A 13,278-nucleotide genomic window follows, 5' to 3' on the forward strand; every position below is an offset into this window, starting at 1 on the left:
TCTTAAAATGCTTTTTTAGATATTTCACCTAGATTTTGAATATTTAAATGTACCCTATAATGTTGAATTAAATATTAACATTTAAACAAGATTTTGCAATTTTTTTAAAAATTGCTAATATTACATTTAGTAAGGACAAACTTAAAATTTTAAGTTTTTAAGAACAAATGGAGTTAGTTTTTAAATATCTCTCAGTAGAATATTTGTCTTTCAAAATCTGAACTTTTCCGAAAACCCCCAAATTTTGCCTAAAATATTATATGTAGTTCTAGCAACGTAATGCTTCACAGGAGTGCTGTGAAATTTGTCAACGCTTATGAATCAAGGGAACTAGACCTGAAAATGTATTTAAGGCTTCATTGTATTTTCATTGTTCCTACATTTTTTTACTTTTTTCTCAAGTTCTAAGGATGTGATCTATTGTGTTTCTCAAAACAGGAACTGGAATTTTTTCATGTGTTTTGTCTCTTCTTGCATTGTACCCAAGCTCACCACATAAATAAGAACCACAGATACCACAGTGGCATGGTCTTTCCTGTTTGCTTGTTTCAGACAGTGATGTTATCCATGGTGAGATGTTTCCTGGGCACTCTTGCCAGTGACAAATACAATTCAAGTGGCTCCCCTCCTTCCCCCTCTCTCACTTGTGCCAGAATGGTGTATCTAGCTGGGAAAATGATCAGTCAAATATCAGAAACCTCTCAAGGTCATCTGAAATCATGTTTTCTTCCCTTATACCAGACTATGCAAATATTGCGTTGAGACAGCTGAGGGAGCACTGGAGAAGGAATGGTGGCTCCAAAAGATAGCTGCGTGGTGAACAGGGAATGTGGACTGACAAATGTTACCTTAAACAAATGCCTGTGGAAATCTAGACTTAAACTAGAGGAACTGGGGTTTAGAAATGGTGTCTTTCTAGGAATAAAGTTTACCAATTCTTTTAAATAATGGATTACTTTAATGTTGCTCAGTGTAAAAAAAAAAAAAAAATATATATATATATATAGTTAGAGAACAGAGCTGTACATACCCTCAAGCAATTTCATATGGAAAAGGGAAACAAAAACAGAACGAGAAGTCATTGGCAATATGAACCTCTACAAATTAAATTTGATCTCATGAGCTCTGCTGGGAAACACACAAATACTACAGAGTAAACTTGCTTAAGAAAAAGTTGCAACATTTAATAAACTTTACAAAACTATGAATGGTCTTATTAGGACAATGCAAACTAGCACTTTCAAGGAAGAAAATAGCACACTACTTCTTTATTCCCATTATAAACCCAACAAAAATTTAGAGTCCAACTGTCCACAGCCTCCTTTTGTCTTAGTAAATATTAATGGCTCAGGTCACCCAATAGAGTTATGGTCCCCAGAGATTTTTTTAAGTGTACATGTTAAAGAACCTTTTACTCAAGGTAGACTTGTTCAAGGAAAGTTGTTTCCACGGTCCAGTATTCAAGATGTCTGCAACTTGATATTCAAATACTGCAATTTACCCTCTGTCGTGGTTTAGGAATGGTATTCCCCAATTTAGTGTTCCCACTGAAACACTAAACTGTGAGCCACTTGCTCATTCCCCCTCCCTCTCATCCTGCAGCAGGATGGACAGGACAATTGGAGTCACAAAGGGTAAAGATCATGGGCTGAGATAAAAACAAATTACTGGAAAACGGCAGTGGAATAAGAAAATGAACAGTAACAGTTACACTATCAGTAACAAAGGGAACCAGTGCTATACGGCCGCTCCCTCCACCACACTTACTTGATTGGAAGGGACCCCTTCCCACATCCCTGGAAAATGATGTGAGAAGGCATATGTGGTAGTTTAGTCTAGGCCTTCTTTGGTGACCAGTTTGTAACCAAGGAAGTGCCCAGATTTACCCAGTATTCCCTCTGATTTTTACGTAAGCCAGGGTATAAGAAGAAAGGAGGAGAGGTTTTTGCCCCTCTTTCCTTCTGGTGACTTTGGAGGTGTGGGTTTCCCTGCTGTTGAATCTGTCATGTTGGGGAGTGAGGCCTGGTAAGGCCTTGCCGACCTTGAGAGGCGGAGGTTGCTGGCGATCGTTCCAACGCAACCTTCTGTTGTCCCAAGGAGAGCAGTAATATATTCTTTTGCTCATTCTTTTAGTTGCTAGATCTTGACCTATTGATCGGAGTATATATATATTTTATTTTGGTTTTGTTCCTTTTTTCCCTTCTCCCTTCCCTTTCCCTTTTCCTTGTGAAATTGTGTATATATTTCAATTGTATATAACTGTAATATAGGTGTAAATATATTTTTATATATTGCTTTAGCTGTCTCTCTCTTGTTTCGGTTCTCTTGAGGTTGTTTTTCCCTCTTCTCCCTTGGTTTGGGAGCGGGGGTGGGGGGGGAGTCTTGTGGTGAGGTTTGGGGACTTGGCAGGGAGCCAGCTTCAAACCATATCAGCATAGAATAACCTTGCCGGTCCTAACAATGTTGCCTTCTGCCTGCTGCAAAAGTTAACCCTGTCCTGGCCAGAACCAGAACACTTTCTTTCAGCAAAATGTTTCTAATGGATAGTACTGAAATGCAGAAAGAAGATACTTACTCTTCATCTAAATGTACATCAACAGAGACTTGGAATACAAGTCTTCTCATTTTATCAATTTCTAAAAGAAAAAAAAGGAAAAAAGTGTTTTCCTCTATTATTTAGACTGAAAATATCTGTGATGTGTCAACGAATCATACAAAGTCAGAAAACAACGGAAAATACTTGATATGTGCGCATGAGTGTTATACCATAGCTCTTATGTTGGGCTGGCATAGCGTACCTTAGTAAGATGTTTCCAGCATCCTAACCTATACCAAAACTAGAATAATAAAGACGTATGTTCGGCAGAGATAGTCTGAAGGAAACATTTTCTCTGCAAGTGGAAATGTCTTGCACTTACTTCAGTTAAACTTAATAGAGTATATCACTGGTTGGGATTTTATTTTATTTCACTAATCTAAAGAATGTGCTGCATTCAGAGAAGAGAAAGAAGATGATTTCTTAAAATTGGATACTGTTGAAAAAGTGTGGAAAAGTTCTCTTCCTGAAAACAATATCCTATATCTAATGGTAAATCACCAGCAAATTCCATTACGCTTGTGGGCTTGGCATGTGGTACTTATTAAATGTAGGAACAAAGCCACTTTATACATCATAATGTTCACATTACAAATTCACTGCTTATAATGGTGCTGCAAGTGTGTATGCAATTTTTCTGAACTTATGAAATATATTTCTGACACCTCAGGTATTGTTGTATGCATGCGTGATATTGCCCCAGTGCAGTAGGGGAGACTTAACTGATGTCTGCAAGATTTGATTTATTACAAGTAAATATGACTGCCTTCATAATCTGATTTTATTATGTTTGGGGCTCTCGCAGGTAAACTTTTAGTAGAAGGAAGAATACCAGTTTTATTAAACCAGTCTATTTCTGCAAACCAAATTGCTTCTTGACAAAAAAGGAAGAGAAGAGAAAAAAGAAGTAAGATCAGAAAGGAGAAGGATAAAGGATAAATTTTTTATGCCAAACTTCATTCCCTCACGTGAATATTTTGGAAAGCTGAAAGTTACTTTCTGTCTCTGTTGGACAAGAAGGCAGAGAACCAATCTGTTTATGCCACTGAAACTCTGCAGAATCAAGAGGAATTATATCATTAGAACTTCCATAGTTCCACAGTTGCAACATTACTTTGATATTGCCTCAGAAGTTCTTGCTATAAAATATAGCATCAGATTTTAGAGTATTTGTTCAGCAGAAGATAATATTCCATACGTACTTTAATACAGCATGATTTTTTGTTTGTTTGGCGTTTTTAGTATATAAGAGGTGGTAAATTTGCCAAAATTACAAAAACCAATTCCTTCCTGAGTGGGAAGAATGGGATTATATATATTAACCCCTTTATAAAAAAAATAAAAAAGAAGTATTCTGTGTCTTCTCATACTGGTGAGCCAATTTTTATCCAAGTTATGTGCTGTCTTATTCCCCTGTGCAAGCTAAAATGTTCTTCTCCATATTGTTCAAAAATTATCTGTGGAGCAAAACATGTTTTGTTCTCTTTTATGTTGATGTAAAGAAATACCTACCAACACACTGAAGTCAATATAGTTGTGAGCAGAAGAAAAACACGATAACTAACAAAAAGAGTTGTCTAGCCAGTGTTTCAGAGAGCTGCAGAGCATCCGTTCAGTAAAAACAGGCAGCAATTTAAAAGTTATTTCATCAGAGTAATTATCTGATTTGATATCATATTATCAATTATCATATCTGATGATATGTTAGTTACAATGAGATACCCTTTCATGGTAAGATCTTAAAAGCCTGGTATGCATCCTGCTATACAAGGCTGTCCAGTTCTGTGACTTTTAAAACAGTGTATGCACTTTCTGGTTACAAACACTTAGATCTCCAGATTTAACATGACCCTTTAACTTGGAAAAAAAAAATTGAAGATATTGTTGAAAAATATTTTTCAGAGAGTTGGCTATTTTGTTTTTCTGCTCATGTTTAAAAAAAAAAAAGAAAAAGTAACTTGGTAAAAATTGATGTTTGACTTCTTTGAATTTAACTGGATCTTCTGTCCCACCTGTTTATTTACTATTAGGTTCCTTTTCAATTGTAAAAATTGGGAAAAAACTTGTTTGAGATACCACTCACATTCTCTAAAATCTACTTAGCCAGGCTAATGACACTTTTGGAATACTTACTAGTTTCTAAAGGAAAGTAAGAACTTTAAAGGAAGAAAATCTAGGATGTCAGAATAAGGTGAGATAGCTATGTAGGTTTAGAAATGGAAAAGGGGCTTGTTGCTGATGTGAGTAGTAGGACAGTCAATTCGAAAGGGCAACAGCAGAAAAGCCTAGAATAGAGATTTACAATGATGCAGTTTAATTTTTCCATATCTACAACTATTTTCTTATGTGCAACTTATTGTATCCTGCTATTCAACAACATCACAGAGATGATTTTTTTGATTTCCTTTGATTGCTACTGTATTCATGACCATTTGTATCCAGCAACAACACAGAGACCTATTTCCAGATGTTGTAGGTGTCTCAGTCTTGGCTTAATTGTTGCTATTACTGTTTGCTGTCCTTTAAGTGAGAAAGGTGGTAAATATGCTAAATGAGGGACAAAGGCCTAATTCTATTTCATTGTAAGTTGATTACGTGTGTTGTTTTTCATACACCACAGCAACTCCAGAATTACATTCAGAGAATGAAAAGATTTAAAACCCCAGTTGTATAAATCTAAGGAGCATAAATCCCATCATATCCGTGGGACAGATGAACTCATTGCAGTAGTTCTCAGAAATGGACTAGGAAAACCACTGCATTATTAATGTGCGTGTATGTGTGTGTTTACTTGTATGAATTACATATTTAGACCCTGCCAGTGGGAAATAAACCCCAGCAATATGTCTTTATATTTCATCAATGATATTAATTTCTTCAGCAAAGGGTAACAAAAATTTAGTTACTCTGTAGACATAAGTCTCTGATATGGTATAAATATGTGATGGTGGACAGTGTAATGTAATTTTATTTTCATCCAGTGGGGATGACTGTACAGAATCCATTAGTGGCTTTGTTTTGCTCTGCCACTTGTGAGTTATGCAGTCATTCCTAACTCATGAAAATGAAGTATGCTGTCCTTCCTGCCATCAGAAACCCTATATTTATGAATACATACAATGCAGAATATATTAATGTGTGTAGCACTGCCTCATCTGTGGGCCTTCAGGTACACATGAATTGCATAGTACATTCATGAATAGGTCTTAATGTGTGGCTATATACCCATAATTATAAAGGCTTGAGGGCACAAATTCTAGTAAATAAATGAATGAATAATTTTAACTGAAGATATGCCAGAAGATGTGTTTTTACAGGGAACTCAGCCAGCAGGTAGTTGCCAATACATGAACAAAGACAACATTTTCTGTTCTAAACACTCAAATTGAAAAATTCGGAATGTCACACAATGCAAATGACACACAGAGTCATAACAACACATTATTATCATTTATATTACTTCATGACACAATCACTGATAAATTGAAAATAAAATGACAATAGCATCATGAATCGTTCTTTTTTTCCCATCTCTAATTTTTTTTGATTAATAGAATCCTGGCTAACATTTGAAAGAAATCATCATTTCTTCATTTGGTAATTTCTTGTGAGTTAAAACTGTGTGACAGAAGACTTTCTAATACCAAAACCAAGGTCCTTCAATAGAAATAAAGTTGTTCTCTGCAAGGTTCCTGCTCCCTGTCAATCCAGTATGCTTCATGTGCACTAAATTCACTTTAAAGAAAAGAGTCTATAGGAATTACAACTGAGTTCTTGAGCTGGGTTGCTGTGCTTGCTTTTATTTTCTCTATAAAACATTAAGCCCATTCTGGACACATGAATATAACAGATATTTGATGCGATAGTCTTCCAAATGCTGTAGTATAGTTTTCTGTAGATGTGTCAGTGTCTCACATATACTTTAGCAAGCTCTGGTTTTTTGGTCAAAATTTTAGTCTAAAGCCTTTCATAGACTACCATAAACTACAAAATTATCCATCAGCTAAGAAAGACTGTAGTACCAAAAATTAAGGAAGTGAATATTCTTAGCAAACTCTTTACCACTTGCTCTTCAAAGAAGGAGAGGTATCCTAGCCTTTAATGGCATTTTAGACCAGTTGTATAAAGCTGGATCATCCTGTGATATCTTGTGTTTGGGAAGCTTGTGATAGGCTATGTAGGTGGTAAGTGTGCCCAAAGATACAGCAATGGGCTCCCTGCAGCATTCTGATTAGCATTCATTGGTATCTTGTAGAATTTGATGGAAAATGGGAATGTTGTGTTAACTGCTCTGTTTAAAATGACTACAGGAGTGCAAGCACTGAGACTCCAGATTCCAGGAAAATGGCAAACAAAGGATGACTTTTTCAATCAAGGAAAAATTACTGTACCTTTGCTTACAAGAGATTTCTCTAAGCACTATAAATAACTCTTTGGCCTCAGATTTGTGAAAGTCAAGAAGAGGAATGGGCTCAAATAAGAGTTCAATCTATATCTTCTTGCCCTGGATGTTCCTGTCTGCTGCTTAATAATTTCCCTCTCTTCATTGGTTTGATTGAAATCTTTTTTAATTACATGTTTTTGTGTTCTTATAATAACTCTCTCAAACCACGATGGTCTCTGTCTACATCTAGACTTTCAAACCAAAATTCAGCAAAGTCAAGAAAATTATAGGAAGATTTCCCAAATGTCTGTAAGAAGAGAATGTTTTAGGTATCATATATTTCATTTTTATTTTTTTTAATGCAAAGGGCTACTAACACTGAAGATCACTGTTCTTCCCCCATCCTCAACACAGACTCAAAAACAAAAAGCAAATTTTAGAGAAAAGGTATACCACAAAATAGCTTGTCTTACATTGCTATAGATAACTCATGTCTCCTACAGATAACCTTATTTATTCTCTAAAAGTGTAATATACTGAAAGCTTTAAAAGTAGCAGAGAGAAATTATAACTTATTAAATAGTAAAAGCACACATTTTTCTTTATATTGCAAGATCACGTACCTTTAATAGAAGCAAGCCACAAATTCCATAGAGTTTTGCATGTTCTGGTAGCTGTCTTTGGTAATGATTGATTATATGGAATGATCATCAATTGCTGCAACATGTCATTTGATCATTTTCAGCATTTCTACGTTAACTTACATGAAATTGAGGAGCATAGCAAGAATATATGGTCATGGACCATATGTATTTCCTGGCTCCATCTAAAAGCCCTAAACCATTACTGGAATACATACCTGGCGTATGTAGACATACGTGTCCTGCTGACAGTGTTCAGAGGTGCTATTAAGCCTTCGGTTTCTTAGTCTTGGTCTATCTACTGAAGCTTTAGAGTAGAGGACATAAAAGATATCAGCCAAAGCATATGAGCTATTTTTTATTGGGTTGGAACCAACTCTGTGCCTGTGGTGAACAGCAGCCTCAGAACTCACAGGGTAGCCTCATAGAGCAGCTGTCAATCAAAAGGGCTGCCCGGGAACCTGCCCACATCACACTGCCTGGAACCCCTAACTCAGCCTCTGACTGGCTACACCAGCCTTCACTCCCTCTGGGAGGCACTGAGTGCTCAGTGGGATGTCCCACCTAGGAGGGGCAGCCACAGTGGCCAAAGCACACAAATAAAGGAGCACGTGGTCTTCATTTTCCCTTTTCTCTTGGGTCCTGCCATCGGTCTTATGGAGCCAGATTTCCGTGGGACTCTTTGGTGGTAGCTATTGTCTCCTGTTTCCTCTCCTAATCTCTGTCTTTCTTACTCTTGTCTGACTTAATGTGTTGGTTAACTTAAAACTAGTGGGTTCGATTTCACAAAGTTCTGTGGGTTGGGGTGTGCTGCGTCAGTGCTTTGTGGAGTGGTCTACTTGGTTGTATGTTACCCCATTAAATTTTTGCCAGAATCCTTATTTCCTTGTAAAATTAAAAGTGTCTTCTGAGAAAAGTATGTAAGTATGTAGCTGCTTCTCTTTAGGCTATCTCAAGGTACTAAGAACCAAAGGCTCTGCAAAAGTTTGGTGGGGAAAATTTTGGAGTCTTAAATACTCCTAGTTGAGCTTGTGGATCCGTGACCAGGGTCTTACAGCTACTGATTCAAAACTCACACTTATATACAATTCCTTTTTCTAAGGATCTGAAAAGTCACATTGACTTTTCAACTGAAATGTGTCTGGAAATGTATACCTGGATGTTGACTGAGGTAATTTCTTTAAGAACAGCTTTGCTGCAGGATAGAAGAACTTCTGACCTGACTGAGGAGTCCTGCATTGTGAGAATGTGGAAGCATTTATTTATGTGACCATTCTGGGATAAGATCATATGTTGAATTCAATTATTTTTTGCTCAATCTAATTAATTGTCTTTTCTTCTTTAAGGTAACGGTCTAAGGCTACGTCCTCATGGTCTGTTTCTTGAAGGTACGGGTTTGCTCTGCACAAATTCTCAATTGACTGGAAATTTTGTGCAGGACTGAACCCAAGCTAGTAAATTCTGCCTCTGATTCCTGCATATTAAACTGGGCTTTTTGCAATGCTGAAGTATTATCAGGGCTTTCCATTCACACTGTTATGTGTCTGGTCAAGGACAGCATCGACAGACCAAGCCTGCTAAACACTTAAAAATTTGTCCCAGTGATTTTTACATTCTGTATCTCTGAACACTTTACACATGCAAAACTTGTCTGACCTAAGCGTATGACTAATGTAGTTCCCATAGCTTTCTGTAGCCTGGACAAAGTAAAAGGGCACAATTTTATGCTCACAAAAGTATAGTACATTCTGAATGGCAAAACCTCTAGACCTCACCATCTTTTACCATGCATAAGTGTTCATAGACACACAGAAATTTTGTGTTCAGTTGAATAAAATGGTAAGTGGCTGAAAGCAGGGACTCGTAATGGAAAGTGTCAGGCAACCTTAAATCGAGGCAGCTTCATGTGTACTATCTGGGAAAAAGCTGAGGATGTGCTGTTCATTCTTTTTAGTCCAGAGGAGCATATGGTTATGGGGCAGAATTACTGGTGGATCATTTGCCGCAGGCAACAGTGAAACAGTCTTTTTTTTTTTTTGCTGTCTGCACAGAGATGTTGAGGCAGGGCATTGTGGAAAATTACTAAAAACTGGGAGTGCATTCTAAGATCTGGATTCTTCAGCTATGTACACAAAAGGATACAGAATATATCTGGTACTATGCCGTCCTAAACAGCATTCATTCCCTCTACTGCGAAATGCAAACCTAAGTTCAGACAAAAATATAACATTTATTACATGTGAGTCTCAACACTAATCTCCTGTCCAGTGAAGCAAACAAGTTTACCTGAAGCTGACTGACGTCCAACACGATGAACCATAGCTTAAAACGATAAGTGAGTCAGTGAGACACAGCCAAGCAAAATATAGAATAAACTCAGTCTTTTTTATACGGTGGAGATGCCTGTTAAAGAGAAAACTATAAGGCAGTTTTCAAAAGAACTACTTTGAAGGTGCCATTGATCTCACAAAGGTGAGACTGAAGCACAAAGATGCTTTCTTTAAAGTGGAAGACTTGCACCCTCTAGTTCCCCCAGGCAAGGCTTGACATTAAATAGGTCCGAGGAGAATCCTGCATAGTCCTTCAAGTAAGGAAAGAAGTTGCCTCACAGTACATAGCAGCCTGCCACAGTGGGAATCAAGAACAAGGGGGGAGGACATTAAAAGATCAATCTTAACCACATTGCGAAGGCCTCTGCCAAGAATAAACTTTCTGTATTAGATGCTAATCCTCAGATACATTTCAGTGTTTTCTGAAACTTTACATTGGTCAACACGTGTATAGATCAGCAGGCCAACAAATTTAAAAGTATTTGCCAGAGTGAGGAATAGGTGTGGGAGGGGCAGAAGTTTGCAAAAACATACATAAAGAAATTGCATATTGTGTTTCTAAAAGAAGAATAAAGATTTTTTATTTTCCCCTCCCTGACTATAACAGATATCTGCTTCTTACATCCAAGTGAAACAGGAGGTTTTCTGGATCCTGGTTTTAAACTCTTATTCCTGTTAGTATGAATGTGGGTGTTTTCAGGACATCCCTGGACAGTTATTAAACCACTGACCGATGGAGGCTCTGCTACAGATGGATTTAATTCAAGACTGGTGCTATTATATTAATGGGTTTAATTTAAACAGGACTAGCCTTGCTAGCCAAATTACTGCCATTTAAATCAATTGGCTTAGGGGGAAAAACAGCCTAACCATAGCCATTAGACTTCAATTTATTACTGTATCAGTTTTAAACTGTGTAAAGCATATTGCTCAGTGTCTGTCCTCTTTTCCTTTGGTGCTACTGCCTCCCCCCACCATACAGTAATAAAAGGCCTACAGGGAGAAAAAAAAGAAAATCTGAAACATCACAATTATTTAAAGTCAATGTTTCATGAGCAAAGACCAGGTAACTCACAAAAGAGACTCTCCATAGGATTCAATACTTGCCTTTGATTTCACCTCATTAAATTGAGATTCAAATGATCTAACAGATGTATTCATTTTAAAAGACATTTTACCGCATTTTTTAAAATATAAAAAAGTCACATTGCATTTTTTTTAACACATTTCAACCTGATTCAAATAGAAAAGCAAAAGGGAAGAAAACACTTTAGATGTGCTCTTTTGATTTTTTCCAATCTTACCCGAATAAAATGGAATGGGAGATCAAGAACACTCAATTAATTTCAACACTGGGTGTCGGGGAAAAGAAGAGGGTGGAGGGGGGGAACATTATAGATGCACAACACTTAACAAATGCATAGATTGAAAGAAGGAAATATGTGGGGAGAGGGAGATAAAAAACTGTGTCTATATTTTATTGCACTCAGTAAGCTTTTCACTTGTATTTATAGCTCCAATTATATCTCAATGAGGTTTGTCTACAGTGTTGGCTTCACGCTAATTTTCCCCCTCACTGCATTCTTGGAATAGCCTCGGACTGTTTATGAACCAGACATATTGACCTCATTTACAGCTAGCAGTTTAAATCCATAATTTTTCCACCCACAATCCCTCTTTGACATTCCGGCAATGCGGCTGGCTCACTGAGACTGAACTAAAAGTCTCACACTTCATTGAACACCATTATGTGGCTTTATGCTTATAAACCTGTTTCCCTCAGCTGCCTTTCAGCTTTGCTGGAGATCCGTTTGGCCACAGGCCGGCAGTGATTAACTGGAAGAATCCAATAAATCAGCCTGTCAGCCAGCAGGCTCTCCTCACTGTGTCTACAAATCGACACTTGGATTTGCACTCTCTTTTTTCCTCCACCTTCACCCACCCGCCCTCCCTCCCTCCCTCCCTCCCTCCCCTGCCTCTCTGCCTCTCTGCCTCTCTTTACTCTGTTCCCATCCTCATCTCCCACCCCTCCGTTGCTCGCCCTCCCTGAGGGCTGCAAGTTGCCTCCTCTCTCTGCATTACAAGGTGAACTTGAAGGAAGGCTATTGTTGGCATGGCTGGACCTCGCAAACAGTCCTTTGGTGAAACAAGTTTGCTTTTGCACTGTGTGCTATGCCAGTCCCCCTATATTTCACCCCTGTTTAACTATTCAGTTCCCCTTGGCAGCAGACAGAGAGCAATGGAGGTTATTGAGAAAGAGGGAAGATCAACTTTCTTGCACTGCTTTTCCAATCTGCTGTTAAAACAATAGACATATAGGGAGCACAAAACCAGGAAAACGGAGATGCCTGCCACTGAGCACATAGGCAATGGTTCTCCAGGCTCTGTGTGACCTGACCCTTATTGGTGCTTTTATATTAGAAAACTGTAAGTAAGTCCTTTGCTTGTTTATTTGTGTGGGATTTTTTTTCCCTTTGATTTCAGCTTTTTGGTAAGTGCTGCACTGGCAGCCAGTCTACTCCCATATTGGCATGCTTCCAGACATACTGCCAGATGTCTCTATCTGCCCACTGTTGTTTCACAGGGACCCTTGGTTGCCCCTTCTTGCTCCCCCTCCTTCGGTTGTTGTTCCAAGAGAAGGAAACCTGCACCCCAAGTGCCTGCTTTCCTGGGTTCTGGATGCCCGGATGGGGCACTTCCCTCCTCCAGCATTCTCCCAGGCGTCATTTTGGGCAATACTTGATATCCCCCTCTGGTAAACCCATTGTGGCCACCTTATTCTTCCACCTAGGATCTTATCTGCTCTGCGAGCACAAGCATTTTTTTGGCACCCAGAGGTCAAACAAAGTACTGCCTAGCAGCTGGTGGGAAGGAGACCATCAGGGGCTCTGATACCTCCTGGGGGAACCTCACTGTAAGCTCTTCCTTGCCACCACAGCACTGTTGCATCTAGCGTGTGTGGCAAGTCTCCAGACTTGGGCTGGAGATGATCAGTTGCCTTCTGCCAGCCAAGGAGTTGCTGACTGTGACAGGTGGTGACACTCTGGATATGTCCCCTATCTCTCCAAATGTGTCCAGAAAAGAGAGACAAAACTGGACACATGTGCCAGTGTCATCTTTGGATGAAATTAAAAAATTAAACCCCAAATATTTTGGGTTCTCAACTTAAATTTGAACTAAAGGAATTAGAAAACCTTGCAGGTCCATTTCTTCTCTCTGTTACTGTTGGGTAAGAATGTTCACCCTCTCCTACCAACACTGGCCATTCACAAGCCCTATCTGAGGGTCCAAGAACACACCATTGACTCTATTCCCAAATACAGGGAG

At 38.4% G+C, this 13,278-nt stretch overlaps 1 long non-coding RNA gene across 1 annotated transcript; it reads right to left on the reverse strand.

Annotated features, from left to right (window-relative positions):
* Positions 1-381: 381 nt before the first annotated feature.
* Positions 382-7,929, reverse strand: LOC113960925. Its single transcript, XR_003532153.1, has 3 exons — positions 7,840-7,929; positions 2,576-2,636; positions 382-667 (listed from the first exon to the last, which is right to left on the reverse strand). It is a non-coding gene; the product is annotated as an uncharacterized LOC113960925 (long non-coding RNA).
* Positions 7,930-13,278: the final 5,349 nt, after the last annotated feature.

The sequence above is a fragment of the Neopelma chrysocephalum genome, unplaced genomic scaffold, assembly GCF_003984885.1.
Source record: "Neopelma chrysocephalum unplaced genomic scaffold, ASM398488v2 Primary Assembly neopelma1_96936, whole genome shotgun sequence".
Classification (NCBI taxonomy): domain Eukaryota; kingdom Metazoa; phylum Chordata; class Aves; order Passeriformes; family Pipridae; genus Neopelma; species Neopelma chrysocephalum.